This window comes from Adiantum capillus-veneris, chromosome 1 (assembly GCF_014529385.1).
Source record: "Adiantum capillus-veneris isolate H3 chromosome 1, ASM1452938v2, whole genome shotgun sequence".
NCBI lineage: Eukaryota > Viridiplantae > Streptophyta > Polypodiopsida > Polypodiales > Pteridaceae > Adiantum > Adiantum capillus-veneris.
This window is the reverse complement of record NC_140931.1, coordinates 165,657,035-165,673,041: the sequence shown is the minus strand read 5'-3', so window position 1 is coordinate 165,673,041 and position 16,007 is coordinate 165,657,035.

The window sequence follows — 16,007 nt, the reverse complement described above, 5'->3', positions numbered from 1 at the left end:
GAAAGAGAGGCAAAAAAAAGGCTATCTTGGTGGACCTTTGTTGGGATGAAACCATTTTCTTTTAAAAGATGATCCCTTTCTTTTGTCTCCTTGAGCATGGAAAATGAAATAGCACATTCATGATTACACTTTTATCCCCCTCCCCCTCTAGGTTTGTGATAATTTAGGTTTGTATCACAAGGGCGCCGCCCTAGTATTTCTGTGTTTTGGGACAAACAATCTGTTTTTATATCAAGTCTTCAAATACAAGCTTCTCATTTTAGTAGCTAAGCATGGTTGTGCATCAAAGAAGATCCCTTTCTTTTGTCTCCTTGAGCATGGAAAATGAAAGAGCGCATCCATGATTACACTTTTATCCCCCCCCCCCCCCTCTCCAGTTAGGTTTGTATCACAAGGGCGCCGCCCTAGTATTTTTGTTTTTTGGACAAACAATCTGTTTTTATATCAAGTCTTCAAATAAAAGCTTCTCATTTTAGTAGCTAAGCATGGTTGTGCAACGTTTACCTTTTACACATGTCAAAAGCACTACTTTGAAAACATCATCATCACAAATTTATCATAATTCACCTATCCATCAACATCTACCTCTCAAATCATTTTATCAACCTACTCATCTGTCAACTTCTCTCCTAGATTTTTCATCAGCTAGACTTGGACTTATAGTCAAATTTGTGGATGACATATAAAAGCCTTGAATGGTTTTTCCAACTCCTCCTCAGAGTTGGTATCCATCATCTTACAAGACATCAGATTCAAAAACTCGAGAAAATTGATCGTTCCATTTCCATCTGCATCCATTTCATTGATCACCTCCTATAGCTCTACTTTTATTGTGTTTTTGTCCAAGTGAGTGCATCCTAGTACCAAGCTCTCTGGTGGTGATATTTCCATCACCATCTTTGTCAAAGAGAATGTATGCTTCTTGAACTTTGAGATCTTCTCTCCAATCAATTGTTGAGCCATCGTGCTAGAGAAGGCATGCACAGAAGATGATGCAAACAAAGACGAAAAAAAGAATGGATAGCCATAAGAAGAAAGATGATGAAAAATGATAAACCGTGAGGAGGAGAAGTGCATTTTGCCACTCGGATAGCCCACAGATTCAATGTTCTTCACCACATCCATGCCCTAAACAACACGTCCAAATACAACATGCTTTTTGTTGAGCCACTGGGTATGGACAATGTAGAGTAAAAACTTCGAGTTGTTATTGTTGGGCTCGACATTGGCCATGGAGAGCACAACAAGGCCAGTGTGTTTCTTGATGAAGTTCCCATCGAAAAACGTAGCCCCGTAGATGGACTCCCCACCAGTTCCATCCCCACGAGCGAAGTCTCCTCCTTGTTGGCACATAATGTTCAAGAAAAATGTGTCTCAACTTATTATCATGCCGCTTTCAATTTGAAAATTTTTTGTAGAGAGCAAAGGGAAAAGGAGAAATTTTGCCTCAAAGTAGAGAAAAATTGTGCAAAGACCCAAAAAAATAACCTAATCTTTTAAAATTTCCTCTTGACAAATTCAAGGAAAAGAACTTTGTACGTTTGGAAAATTGATTTTTCTCAAACACTGTTGCCACGTGAAGTTTGGAATCACTCTGTGAAATGAGCCCTTGAACTGCAAAGGTTGGTCAGACTTGCATGAACCTTTCTCTCTAGTACACATTAAAGCCCTCAAGTTCTTGGCATTTTTGGGAGTGATGACAGCATAAAGGTTCATTATGATGTGCTTGTCACAAATATTGATGTCTACGGAACTCCCTTGGGTTGGCGGCCAATGGCCATGGTTCCTTGAAACTTTGAAATACATGGGGATCACGGCTGGAAATTGCAGGGCACCCTTGCTCTTCGTAGGGAAGGGGAACTTTTATGGTTGCCAGTCCCATGGGAAGGGTAATCTTGTGGTCCAATCTTCATGATGAAGCGTTAAAAATTTTCCACCCTTCCAATCTAAACACAATAAAGTTGTGATTGCGAATCTTGGCATTATAGAATGTCAAGTTACGATTAGCTTAGCCTTAAGCACAAATGTGTTGTCCTAGTACAATCAAACATATAAAATGAGATGTAGACGGTGGGTTGATGTTGTTGCATTGGGAGGTCGGGACCAATCAATTTAAATGCAGGCAAACCATTCTTGAAACAAAAAACGCAATGCCAATTCATATGCCAGGCATCAAAGAGGTAAAACTTGTGCAAAGATTTAAATGGGCTATTTAGCAATAGTGGTTGTCCGCTAAGGACAAAAATGCACCATCTGTTGATTGCATGCAGAGAAGGCAGATTGGCTATCATGCTTTATACTAAATAGTGGCTCCCAATGAGTATCTCCAATCGCTTTGAGTTGAGCGCACAACAGTGCATTAGTGAAAAATCTCAAGTTTGCAAAAGCACAGTAGACTTGAGAGCAAATGAAATTTTAGGCAATTATCAGAAACCTCCTAAGACCAAGCTCAAAAGTAGTGATGTGTAACCCCGTTATCAGTCCAAGTAATATATGATAGAAATGTAGTATTCTGAATAATAAAAAAGGAAAGTCTCAATAAGGGACTCTCCACTCTCGACTCTAGAGTCGACACCCAATTTCCAAAGTGGGCACCTAGTTGTACATGTTGGATAGTGGCTAGCATGAAGTAACCCCTACAGGGAAATTTGGGAGCTTGCCCTTCTTGGGAAAGGTTTACTATGCAAGGACCCTTCATTGAGGAAGGGATACTTGACCAACATGCTCTTCTGAGTGAAGGGCTTACAAATTTTTGCCATGCATGTGCAGGGCAAAACGCCTCGGGAAGGGTGGGCAGGGTTGCAATTTTCAGCCCTGACATTGGGGATGGAGGAGCTCACAATCAGATCGGTCGCAAAAACAAAACAAGATGACACGAGATGCTCAACTCTCTTTCTCTCTCTCTCTCTCTCCTCCTCCTCCTCCTCCCCAAATTTAATTCCTGCTCGCGTCCGAAAGAGGTCCAAAAAAATCTTCAAAACAGTCCGCGCCGCCGCGAACTGTTTTAAGGAGTTTTAAAATGATCAAATCATTGGAAATATTCTCCGCTGCAGTCACTGGCTGTAGCACGTCTCCTTCGATGCGCAGGCATGGCTCTCTCTCTCTCTCTCTCTCTCAATCTCAATCTCAAATAAACCAGACTGCCTCAGGCCGGAGGACAAAACCAGTTTCTCCCAACATTGCCCACCTCTCATGGATGATTTCATAGGCTTGGTGCTTGTCAAAGTCTTGCTAAGACCAAAGGGATCAAATCCATAGTCTCCAGGGATTTTCGCAGTGAGATATGCAGGCACGTTAAATCTGGCTAACAAACCCTCAGGGAGGTGGATGGACCGTACCGCTTTGCAAGCTCCTCATTAGCGAGGGACGGCTTTGGCGGCATTGGGGGAAGCTGGCTTGGGCTTCTTCTTGCCTGAGATATCACAATGGCGGGGGATGGCGAGGAGACGCAGGAAGAGTAAGACAGGGTGGAGGCGGCAATGGTTTGTCCCAAGAGCTTGGGCCTCGACAACAGGGAAGAAGAACCTGCGAGGGCTGTCATTTCTAGGGGAAGAGGAAGACAGGGACGTAGAGGCGGCAATGGCCTATCCCAAGAGCTCGGGCCTGGACAGCAGGGAAGAAGAACTTGCAAGGGCTACCATTTTTGCTGCTCTCCTCGCTCGCTACTCTCTCTTTCCACCAAGCTCTTGCCAGTCTCTCTCTCTCTCTCTCTCTCTCTCTCTCTCTCTCTCTCTCTCTCGCGTCTGAAAGATGTCCAAAACCTCCTGAAAACAGTCTCTCTCTCTCTCTCTCTCTCTCGCGTCTGAAAGATGTCCAAAACCTCCTGAAAACAGTCCGCGGCGCCGCGGACTGTCTAGAGAAGTTTTCAAATGATTAATAAAGGGAAAATTACCAAAATACCCCTTTAATTTGTGGAAATTCCCAAAATACCCCTCAAATTTCAAAAATTCCCAAAACACCCCCAATATTTTGTCATAAATTCCCAAAATGCCCTTCAAATTTTCCAAAATTCCCAAAATACCCCTGGTTGTGAAATTAAATTTCTCCAAAGATTAAAAAATTTGTAGCTTTTCATAAGAAAACTCATTGCTTAACAATGTAAGATGCTAAATCCAAAATTTGAGTCGATTATGTAGGCTTTGGAGATGAATTGCTTCATTATCTTTAGACACAATTGGCTTTTTTTTGTGAGGTGATTTGAGGCAAATTACATGGTAAGTGGCAAATTACGTGTTAAGCATGCAAAAACGGATCTCAATTATTAGAAAGGAATAAATATTAAAAAATCTTGAACAATCCAACCAAAATAGATACAAGGGTATTTTGGGAATTTTTGAAATTTGAGGAGTACTTTGGTAATTTTCCCATTAATAAATCATGTCAACTATTTTCCCGTTTTGCAGGTTGCTGCCTAAAAAAAGTTGTGGATGTAGGTCACTGGCTACAGCCGGTCGCTTTCGCATGGCCTTGCATGCGAGCGCAAATGAAGGCTTGTGTGAGTCGCATGCATCGTGCATTCGATGTTCATTTCATTTCTCACTTAGGGCATGGTCATACGGGGCCTAGTTTCTAGTTATTGGGAACTAAGCCAAACTAAGCTCCTGCATCGTCATGCGCCACAGACGTGGTCAGGTGCAGCATAAAAAAGGCAAACGCAACTGGCACATGGATGGAGGATCGGTTAGAGAGAGAGAGAGAGAGAGAGAGAGAGAGAGAGAGAGAGAGAGAGAGAGAGAGAGAGAGAGAGAGAGAGAGAGAGAGAGAGAGAGAGAGAGAAATTTTTGCAGTAATGACAGGTTGAGAACCTCTGCGTTGCTTCCACGTCTATGCATTGAAGAAAAGGTTGTCAATGATCAGACTACAATTAAAAAGATCACCGGCATAGTTTTGCTACTATGCTTAAATTGGCATAGTTGCAAAGATAGGACTCCATTCTACTAAGCTTCAGCTCGCTTGTGTGTGACCACGATGTCGGCTTAGTTATCTATCAAAATAATTGATACTAATCCTCGTGCCACCACAACCTTACAACTTCCTTAGTGCACCCTCGATCATGCATAATACTTTATTTTCCATAGCTTTAAGTTGATGATAGACTCTCTCATTGAGTCCCCTCTTTTTGCTTATCTTGCATTGCCATGATAGACAGTACATAGCCATCACTTAGACGCAGACGGACGGATGGCTCAGAGAGAGAGAGAGAGAGAGAGAGAGAGAGAGAGAGAGAGAGAGAGAGAGAGAGAGAGAGAGAGAGAGAGAGAGAGAGACTGCCCTACCCGCATATTGGGCACTTATCATCATGTGATTACAGGTCGGCAAGGAATTTGCACCCAACCAATGGTATCGGTTGCTTTTAGCATGTCGAGAGCAGATCACATGACTGAAACAACAAGTGACAAGTCCTAATATACTATTTGTCACCTCTCTCTCTCTCTCTCTCTCTCTCTCTCTTTGTGTGTACAAATACTCAAGCAACTGGAACAAACACCCTTATAAAATATTGATCAACCACTTTGATTGAAATGCAATCATGGACTGGCAGTCGCCCGCATTGGCTTATTAGAGAGAGAGAGAGAGAGAGAGAGAGAGAGAGAGAGAGAGAGAGAGAGAGAGAGAGAGAGAGAGAGAGAGAGAGAGAGAGAGAGATGGAATCTCAAAAGGTCTCCTTTCATTCCTCCTTTTCCAAAATTGGACCTCCTCTACTACTAGTTTTTTGTACTAAAAGTCTCTGTTAATGATTAGACTCCTCTTTAAGAGAATAGCTAGGTAAAACATACACAGAAGAGAGAAAACGAGGTGCTTCAAGAAAGATGGATGGATGGATAGATAGATAGATAGATAGAGAGAGAGAGAGAGAGAGAGAGAGAGAGAGAGAGAGAGAGAGAGAGAGAGAGAGAGAGAGAGAGAGAGAGAGAGATGCTGCCTCTCAGTTTCTTCCTTGCAATCCGACATTAAGGATGTCTAGCAGACTTAAATAGAAGAGTACGATAAAAAATCTCCTAATTGTTAGCCTCCAAAATAGTAAAGGAGAAAGACTTTTAAAAGATCTTGTCTATGGTGGAATACATGTTTATTCCTCCCAATAATAGATTAAAGATATTTTTTTCAAAAAGGTCTAGTTAACAGCAGTGGTTGATACACCTAAACAGGTTGCCAATAGTCTTCATGTGGTATAGAGTGCCTTTTGAGTGTTTATATAGATAAGGGATGGTTGTATTAGGCACTTGAGCCATAGGGAATGTGTGTGATGTTTTCCAATATTCTCATCCCGTGGCTCCATAAAAATCAAGAAGAGGAAGTGGTGATTAGTGGTATGCCTATTGTCAACTCATATGGTGGTATTTGAACAAAAGTCATCCAATTTAAACAATGCACCTATCAAGAATTTGTAAGGCATGTAATGTGCTACAACCAAGTGCCCACATTGTCAGCATAAACATAGGACAAGATATCTTGTCTAAAACTAGTGTTTAACTGTTTTGAGTGTTTAGTCTTTGTGATGAGTCTTGCTCGATTTTCCCATTCGCTCGGTAAAGCTTGCTCGGTGTATGGTAAGACTCATCTTATGCACCATAGCCCCATGAGACCAACAAGTGGTATCAGAGCTTCACAAGGGCTAGCTCTTCCTAGCTCTAGTAGGTCATAATATCCATCCTAGACTAAGTGTCACCACTTACACAATCATCAATCAATTTCTTTCTCTCTCTTTGCATAAGCATGTAGATTTTCTCTAGTCTAATTGCTAATTACTCTTGTCTTGGGCACATTCACGGGTGATGCCTCCTAAACTCACTACCCATATATAAGTAATTAGCACTAAATTATATGTTTAATTAGGATCATGCAATAAAATTTTAGCCTAATCTCTCCTTTTGATATTACTTAATGCAATTGAATCTTCCTTAGTCCAATTTGAGGTAATAGCAATCTATGAGAAGGGATCTATCTATTATTTAAGTCTTGTTTCAGCCTTTATTAGTGGCTTGGCTTGATTTACGTTCAAAACTCAAATTCCTAAGTTAAATGATTGAATGCATTCTTTGATATAGCGCTACATAAGCTTCATTTCAATCATTTTAGCTCTAGAAATTAAGGTGATTAGCATCACTAATCAATAAAGGCTATTTTTTTTGAATTAGGGTTGCAAGGAAAACACACAGCTTGGAGAAGACAAAGGAAGCTCAAGGTACGCAATAGAGAGTGTATTACTTAGTGTGCAATGGAAAGATAAGTTAGCCCTAGAGTGATGGGCATATATACAATGCACGGGGGAAAAACCCTCCTAATGAGAGAAAAAATGCCCCGACGGTCCAAAGTGTGTTCACACACATCCCTACCACATGTATATGGTAACAAATCCCCCCTGGAGTGATGCGGTGAACGAGAGCTGACACATAGAGTAAAGGGAAGTGCCATGCCCCGAGGACATGATCAGTCCACAAAGGGGAGTAAGCCCAAAGCTTTGCGGAAAGCTTCAAACTTCTCACAAGACAATGCCTTTGTGAAAAGATCTGTAAGGTTGTCGTGTGTTGGCACATAAGCCAAGTTGATCTCTCCTGCTGAGGGCCTATCCCTGACAAAGTGGTAATGCACCTCAATCTGCTTTGTGCGAGCATGAAAAACTCGGTTCCTTGCAACTGCCAATGCGCTTTGACTGTCAGTGTCATTTCCAACACCCAAATCAACCATAAAGACGTATGAGCCATACACACTCAACCGTGGCTGTGAAGATTGCCCTGTACTCAGCCTCACAATTGGAAGTGGCCACAGTAGGTTGCTTCTTGCTCAGCCATGATATGCATGAGCTGCCAAGCATGAAAAAAACAAACCACTTGTGGACACTTGTGTCTCAAAACAACCAACCTAATCTGAGCAAAATAACCAACCCAATCCGAGTCCAAAAAAGCATGTAAGTCTAGTAGCAATGATCCCCCCTTGGGATAAAACAATCCAAGATGTAAAGTGCCACTCAAGTAGCAAAAAATCCTCTTGACAACCTGCCAATGCTTAGACCCTGGGCTATGCATGAATCTGCTGACCTGTGAGACTGTAAACTAAATATCCAGGCTCGTGTTGCATACACAAGTTTGGTAAAGAGTGACATCAGCAGGATCACCAACATCATGAAGAATCAATTTCAAACCTATTTCCATGGGAGTGGCAATAGGTTTGCAATCTTCAAGTCCAAACTTACATAGCAATGTCTCTATGTAACTTTTTTTTACACAAGGCAATACCACCATCACACTGCTTAAACTATATACCCAAGTAATGATGCAACAACCCCAAATCTTTCATCTTGAAATTAGCATTCAAATCAGATTTAAATTCAGCAATATGTTTCTCATTTGGTCCAGTGATCAGCAAATCATCCACGTAGAGAACCACAATGAGAAGTACATCACACTTTACATACAATGTGCTTTCTGTTGGACTATTATGAAAGCCTCATTTGACCAAATGAGTGCCAACCTTCTCATACCAAGTACAAGGAGGTTGCTTCAACCCATACAAAGCTTTGTTACATTTGTACACTTTATCCTCTTGTCCTTTCTTGACAAAACTGCGAGGCTGCGTTACATAAACTTCCTCAAATATGTAACCATTCAAGAAAGCAGTAACAATGTCTGATTGATGTACATCCCAACCAAAATGAGCTGCCAATGCACATAGAAAATGCACAGTACTCATACGATAAGTGGGAGAAAAAGTCTCCTCATAATCTATGCCTTTTTGCTGTGCATAACCCTTTACAACAAGTCTAGCCTTATAGCGATCAATCTCACCATTCGGCTTTCGTTTCAACTTGTAAACCCACTTCGTACCAATAAGCTTTTTTCCAGGGGGCAAATCACATAAAGTCCATGTGTCATTTTCTGTAAGTGCATCATATTCTGATTGCATAGCGGTCATCCAATTTTTGGAATTTTGTGCTTCATCAAAAGACAACGGTTCCTCAACATCATGTAAGCTAGACATAGCCAAAGCATAACAATCTAATGCATAAGATCATGGTGAGAGCCTGAACAAGTGCGACTAGACAAAGGTGTATCCAATTTACTATCACGCAATGTATGGACCATTCATTTTGGCATACCTCTAGCTTGCTCATTTTCAGGCCTTCCTTATCAAGTACATCATATACTTCTACATCAGTAATAGGCTGATTTGTAACATTTTTAGAAACCCCCATAGGCTATACATTTGCCTCATTGGAATTTACATTCGAACTTCCACCACTGAAAAGAGGCAACAAAGTGTCATAAATGTCATGTAAGCATACATTTTATGTCTCTAGTACATGACAGCAAGGGTTGAACAGAATTTTCCACAAACACAACATCTCATGAAACTAGAATACACTTTGTTTGTGGATGATACAATAGCACTATAACCAACAAAATTATATTTGACAGCCTTATCTTCCAATTTTCTGCACTATGTTTGTGGCACCAAAGGATATGCCAAACAACCAAAAACATGCTTGTGCTCAATGAAAGGCTTTCTATCATGCCATGCTTCATATGGAGTCATAGACTGCAAAGCTTTTGTAGGACACCTGCTAAGTACATAAGTGGCACACATGATGGCCTCAAGCCAAAACGAATGCGGCAAAGCTTGACTTTTGACCATACGTCATGCCATTTTTGTAAGTGACCTATTTTTCCTCTCAGCAACACCATTTTGCTGAGGTGTATAAGGCACTGTACATTGGTGTTTTATTCCACAACTAGCCAAAAATGCATTAAATTCATGAGACATATACTCCCCCCCTCGATCGGAACGGAGGGTGCCCATAGTACATTTTGAGACATTTTTTAGCCATAGCCAAAAATTATTTGAAGCACATAAATACTTTGAACTTCTCTTTAAGCGGATATACCCATGCATGCCTGGAGTAATCATCAATAAAAGTCAGAAAGGAAAGGTAATTTCCCAAGGATGGAGTTTGCATGGGTCCACAAACATCACTATTCACAAGCTGCAACCTACATGTGGCCCTAACTGAACCATCCTTTGGAAACTTAGAACACTCCATCTTACCCAAAAAACAGCCTTCAAAGACATGTTTGATAGGTGCTTCAAAAGGCGGCAAAGAAGCAACCATATCATATTTTTACAAATGTAGCAAACTGACAAAATTGAGATGACCAAAACGTGCATGCCAAAGTTTTTCATCTAAAATAGCCTTTGAATCCACAACTGCATTGGCAAAATTTTGCCCACAATTGTCATACAAAGTGATCTTATATAGCCCACGACATAAAATGCCAGATGCAACAATTTCATCACCAAAATTGATATCATGTACTGTACATCTGCCATCCGCAAATTTGACTACAAGACCAAGTCTAGCAAGTGCAGATACATACAAAAGATTCTTCTTGATCCCAGGTACATAAAGTGCATCAACAAGTGTAAAAGAACTACCATTTATAGTAGTAAGCACAATCTTTTCAACTCCTGAACCGAATAAGAGGCATTGTTGGCACAAGTGATTGAATTCCCATGAGGGACAGACTCAAGAGAGGTGAACAAATCATGATGTGAGGTAATGTGCTTTGTAGCACCACTGTCAAAATACCAACATGTGAATGTGCAACAATTGACATGCATGCATCATGAATTATAAGTGCAATGTGCACTAGAAGCACATTCTGTATCAACATCAGCATCACATTCTCCTTTCACAGAAGACTCAACAATAGCTGCATTTGTAGTGGAACCAGCATTAGTAGTGGAACCAACCTCTCTCTTCTTAGCCTCTTTGGCCTTCAACTTAGGACACTCCTCGATCAAGTGATCATTAGCTTTACAATAATGGCAACGCATCTTCTTTTTGCCCCTATCACCAAAATTTCTAGACGAATTGCTGCTAGCAGAAGCATTAAGAACATATGATTTTCCACTCGCAGAAGAACCATGAGGAGTGGCTGCATTATTGTTACTACCTTTTCTTTGAACAACAATAAAAGCCTGTTCAACTGCACGTTGTCTTGTCCTGTTTTTCTTTGGAAAGTTACTCTTGCAATAGCAATGTGCATAATGCATCAAACTTGACAACTTTAGGATTTCCTTGGGTCATTAGTCTCCAAGTACTAGCAAAAGTCTAGTAAGAATTTGGCAAGGCCTCAAGAACAGTTTGCACAAGGGAACTGTCTAAAATGAATTCGCCTGCAGAAATAAGTTGCTCATTGATATCCTTGACATCAGCAAGGGAAGTGTCCATGTCATCTTCCTCATGCATAATCGTCAATTCCAGCTCTTTACGCAATAATGCAATTTTAGCCTAAAGACCATCCAGAATATCCAAAGCCTGTTTTGCAGATTTTGATGAATGAATGTGAGGACTAATAGTGCGCTTAACAGACAATGCAATCAATGCATGAGCCTGTGCGGCTTTTACATCCCAACAAGCTTGTTCTCTCATAGGCAAAACAACTTGCCAATAGCAATCCTTGCAGCAAGACCTGCAACATCCTCAATGTCGTATATATCCTCAGAACCAGAATGTACATTAATGCCATGCACAATATTCTAGACACCCTTTGACACAAGAACACGTTGCATCATGTAAGCCCACATAGGGTAATTGTCCCCATCCAATCTATCCTCGACAAAAAACATCTTGAACACATCTGTGTTGTTGTCGGCCATGGTAAATGCATGTACCTGATGTGAAAACTTCCCAAAAAGAAGAGAAACGAAGCGAGAACAACACATGCTATATAGCACAAACGGTAGGAGACTGTAAGGGACCTGTTATGCAAAAAATGGCACTGACAAAAATTTTGCACAAAATGGCAAAATAGCATGTGCAGTATTGCTTGTAGTCGAAACGGAGGCCAAAATGAGCCCGAATCAAAAATTTGAGCAGACTGAGCTCTTCGAGCACACCGAGAATATTTGTCGACATGTGACGCCTGCCAAAGCTCACAAAAATTGGAGAAAGTGAGCAGGTGTGTGCTGGAGCTGCTGGCGACTAAGCCCAGGAGGATGCAACATGCTATGATACCAATTGTTGGAATTAGGGTTGCTAAAAACACACACAACTTGGAGAAGACGAAGGAAACTCAAGGCACACAATAGAGAGTATATTACTTAGTGTGCAATGAAAAGATAAGTTAGCCCTAGAGTGATGGGTGTATATACAATGCAAGGGGGAAAAACCTCCTAATGAGGAAAAAAATGCCCCGTCGATCCTAAGTGTGTTCACACACATCACTACCACATGTATAAGGTAACAAATTTAGGTGTTGTGCATTTTCTTGGTGTGTGGGGAACCCACCCTATGTAAAGAGAGATTGGGAATCTAGATTTAATAGTCTACAAAATCATTTTTCTTTGGGATGCTTCCGACAAGCCCTTCCTTGGATCACACGTGCATGTTCTGGCAAGTGGGCAACACCCCCCCCCCCCCCCCCCCCCCCCCCCTCCCTCCCTCTTTTGTGTATGCCATGCATATGTGGCTCTCCGCTTGCACTAGTAGCTTACTTTTTTGATAGCTAGCAGGGCAAAGCTCTCAATCTTGCCCACTATCAATCGCACCATGCTTATTAGTTGGCCTCGTCCCAAGCCAGATGTTCATTGGCCATTGGTATACTTGTCACGTTGGTGCATTCTTTGTTGATACCAACAAGGTTTTCCATTTTGATATAGAACACGCAGTAATAGATATACCTAATGGAAAATAAGTATATCTAATGGAAAAGGATATACCTCATGGGGTTCACTATGTGTAAAACTACCATATCGTGTGCGTTCAAGACATGTTTGTAAAACCCCTTATTTGTGAATTTTGTTAAGAATATAAGTTTTTTTCAAAGTTGAAAAAATAATGCCCTTCTGTATATATATTTTTGTAAGTTTCAAGAACTTTAAATACCCTTTGTTGAACTCACGTGATAGGTTACATTTTTATTAGGTGACCTCCCCGCGGGATATACCTAATGGAAAATAACTATATCTAATGGTGTTCTATTGGAGAGTGATGGTACAGGTCTAGATTTCAAGTTTTTCGTGTCTCTTTTTCTTCTATATCATTTTTGTCTTCTCGATTTCTGGTTTGGAAAGTCAAAAAATTTTCTCCCTTCCTCTCATGAGTAGTTTAGCTCTCCCATGTTCTTTTTCTGACCCCGAATCATCTGAGGTAGCTGAATGTTCTTCTACTCCATTTGTTGCATCATAATAGAGGTCCGAAAAGACTTGTTGAGCCTTCATTAAGTCCCTGGATTCTTGAATTTTGTCTTCAATGTGAAGGGTTGAGATCATTTGTATGGGAATTATGTCATAGCCGTATTCATTACAAAATTGACTAGGCATAGACGTATTCACACATACATCCATTGTTGCTAAAATTTGAGTCCACTCAAATGGCTCAAACAAATGCTCTGGAAAGGGTTCCGATACATAGGCTTCGTCTGTGCAATCCCTCTCTATAATACATTCTTCTCGTTTTAAGCTCCTATTTCTGAGGCTCCGCACATCCAAATAGGCGTGTCTTTGTTCGACCATGATGGAATCTTAGTTTTAGCCAAAGAGACTGAATCAAATTCTTGTATGGGCGTTTTCATGACATCTCTATAAATGTGATCTTTTAGATTAACCCTTGTTATCGATCCCACTTGCTTCAAGTACAGATAATTGTTTTCCCAATCCTGGATGAGTTGTACTTGTCGCATGAAAGGTCTTCCCAAGATGATTTCATAATTGAGTTTCTTTCCAAAGTCCTTTATTGCAAAAGTGTGTTGATAATCAATCCCGTAGGAATTAACTATCACTTTTTTAAGCAGTCCTGAGGGTCTTTTGATGTGTCCATCAGCCAATTGCAATTTCATGCGAGTTTGTCTAATGGCTGGTTGTCCCTAGGATTCCCATACTGCTTTCCTGGCTATGGCTATGCCTGTCCGACTATCCAATATTGCCATGGTTTCTATATCATTATATCTCACTGGAAGGGTTGTGTTTCTGTCTTCCCCTTTGTAGTATTCTCCAACTTTGTTCATTGGAACGGATCGAACCTCTTCGTTATCCAATTTGTGTTTCAGTTTTTCCAAATTCTTTGTGATTAGCCTTGTTATCCCACCTTCTCTAGAGTTTTCTATAGGTCATTCCATAAATATGGTCTGATTTTTAACAGTTCTCCTAAAGTAAGAGTGCATTGAATGGGTGTAGACATGATTGAATGGATGTTGTCTACCTCTAGGGTCTATTTCTCTTATTTTATATGAGTGGTTTTACACACTATGGATTCATCTTTGTTATCTCCCAAGTAAGAGGGTAGTGCTTTCAAAGTCAATGGTTTAAACATTCCTAAAGCTTCAGAGCTGCAATCCCCATACAAGGATCGTACATCCATGTCCATATCAGGAGGTAGATTGTCTAACCAAACTTCCTCTATAGGGGAGCTGGCTTCAAAGTTAGGCTCCCATCATTAATCTCTCTAATTTTTTTCCATAAGTGTCCTGGTCAATCTTCTTCTATGAACAGAATTCCATCTAAGGCATCTTAACTGTTAGGCACTATGAGTTCTGGCTCTTTTGTTTCAAGGTGGGGTTCTACCACCACTTCAGATTTCTCTTTCCTGGTTCCTACCACAAGCTCTTGAGGTTTTTCCATACTCTCCAGCTTTGGTTTTTGTTTTTTCAGCATCTCTTGAGTAATTCTTACCAAATTTTGGTAAGCTTCAAGCTTAGCTGCTTCCATATCTAGAGAAGGATAGTTTTTCCATTTGTTTTCCATGTTTTGGCCTGCTTTAAGTCCTGCTTGGTAAGCTTCCAAGGCTGCATTGATTGGCTCAAAAATTTTGTCTACCAAAGTTGATCCTCCAGATTTCACTGCGGTTTCGTCGATTTCACTTCCAGTTTCTTTCACTTTTTCTTGGAATAGTTTCTTTGCTTTCTCCTCAATTTCAGCCCTCTGTTTCTGTTTTCTCATCTCATACCTTTTGCTTCTACTTCTCTTGGTCTTTTGAGAGGAAATTTTAGTATTCTCCAAATCATCAGAGGAGTTATATTTCTTTTTCTTAGCCTGGGCTCTGGTGATTACCTTGATTGGAACAATCGGTTCACTCTCGGATGAGCTACTAGGTATCACTTGGACTATGTTCACAACTGTTTTACCCTTGTTTAAAGGAGTTTTTGGACAATCTTCAAGGAAGTGTCCTCTCTTTTTGCAACATTGTATGCAATAAGCTTCAATTGGCTTAAGGTTATTGTCAGGCTCTGGGCATTCATTTTTTCAATGATCATCTGCACCACAATTATGACAGTTCCCAGTTCTTGGCTTAATCATGGGTCTTACCATCGGACGTCTAACACCTTGATTAACTACATAGTACATCGGTGCAAGCTCTGCTGGTGTAGTATAAGTCAGAAGTTCTTCCATTGGTGGTGGATGTGAATTATACCAATCTCCTTCTACCATTACTGTAGATAGACTAGGCTCAACATAGAGTGTAATAGGCACTAGGGCTTGTTCATCTATGACTCCCTCTAAATGCATGTACTTTACATGCACTGCATTATGTCCATGATATGGAGGTTGTTGACCCAACATGGGTTGAGGTCTTTCCATACCCATCGGTGGTCTTTGAGCCGGGGCCATATTAGGCTGATGTCTGTACACTGGTTGTCCTTGTGGCCTCATAGACACATATTGAACATTCCCATCATACTTCGGTCGGTAATAACACTCATTGGTCTCATGGTTGTTCCATTCCTTGGATTTCATACGATTTTTGTGGCCTAATTGGTTGTCCCTATTCAGGTATCCCTTGGCATGGTCCCCTTGTAGGTGCTTTTTGCATGTTATTCATCATTTGATTCATCCTTTTGAGCATGTCTTCTATGGTTGTAAGCGGTGCTGCAGGAGTCATTCCCACTTGTGCTAGTTTGATGGATGTTGTTTTCTCACTTTGATTATCCTTAGGGACATCTTCTTCATTGAAAATATCACAATTGTCTCCTAAGTCAATAGCATCTGACACACACTCTTCTAGGGTCATA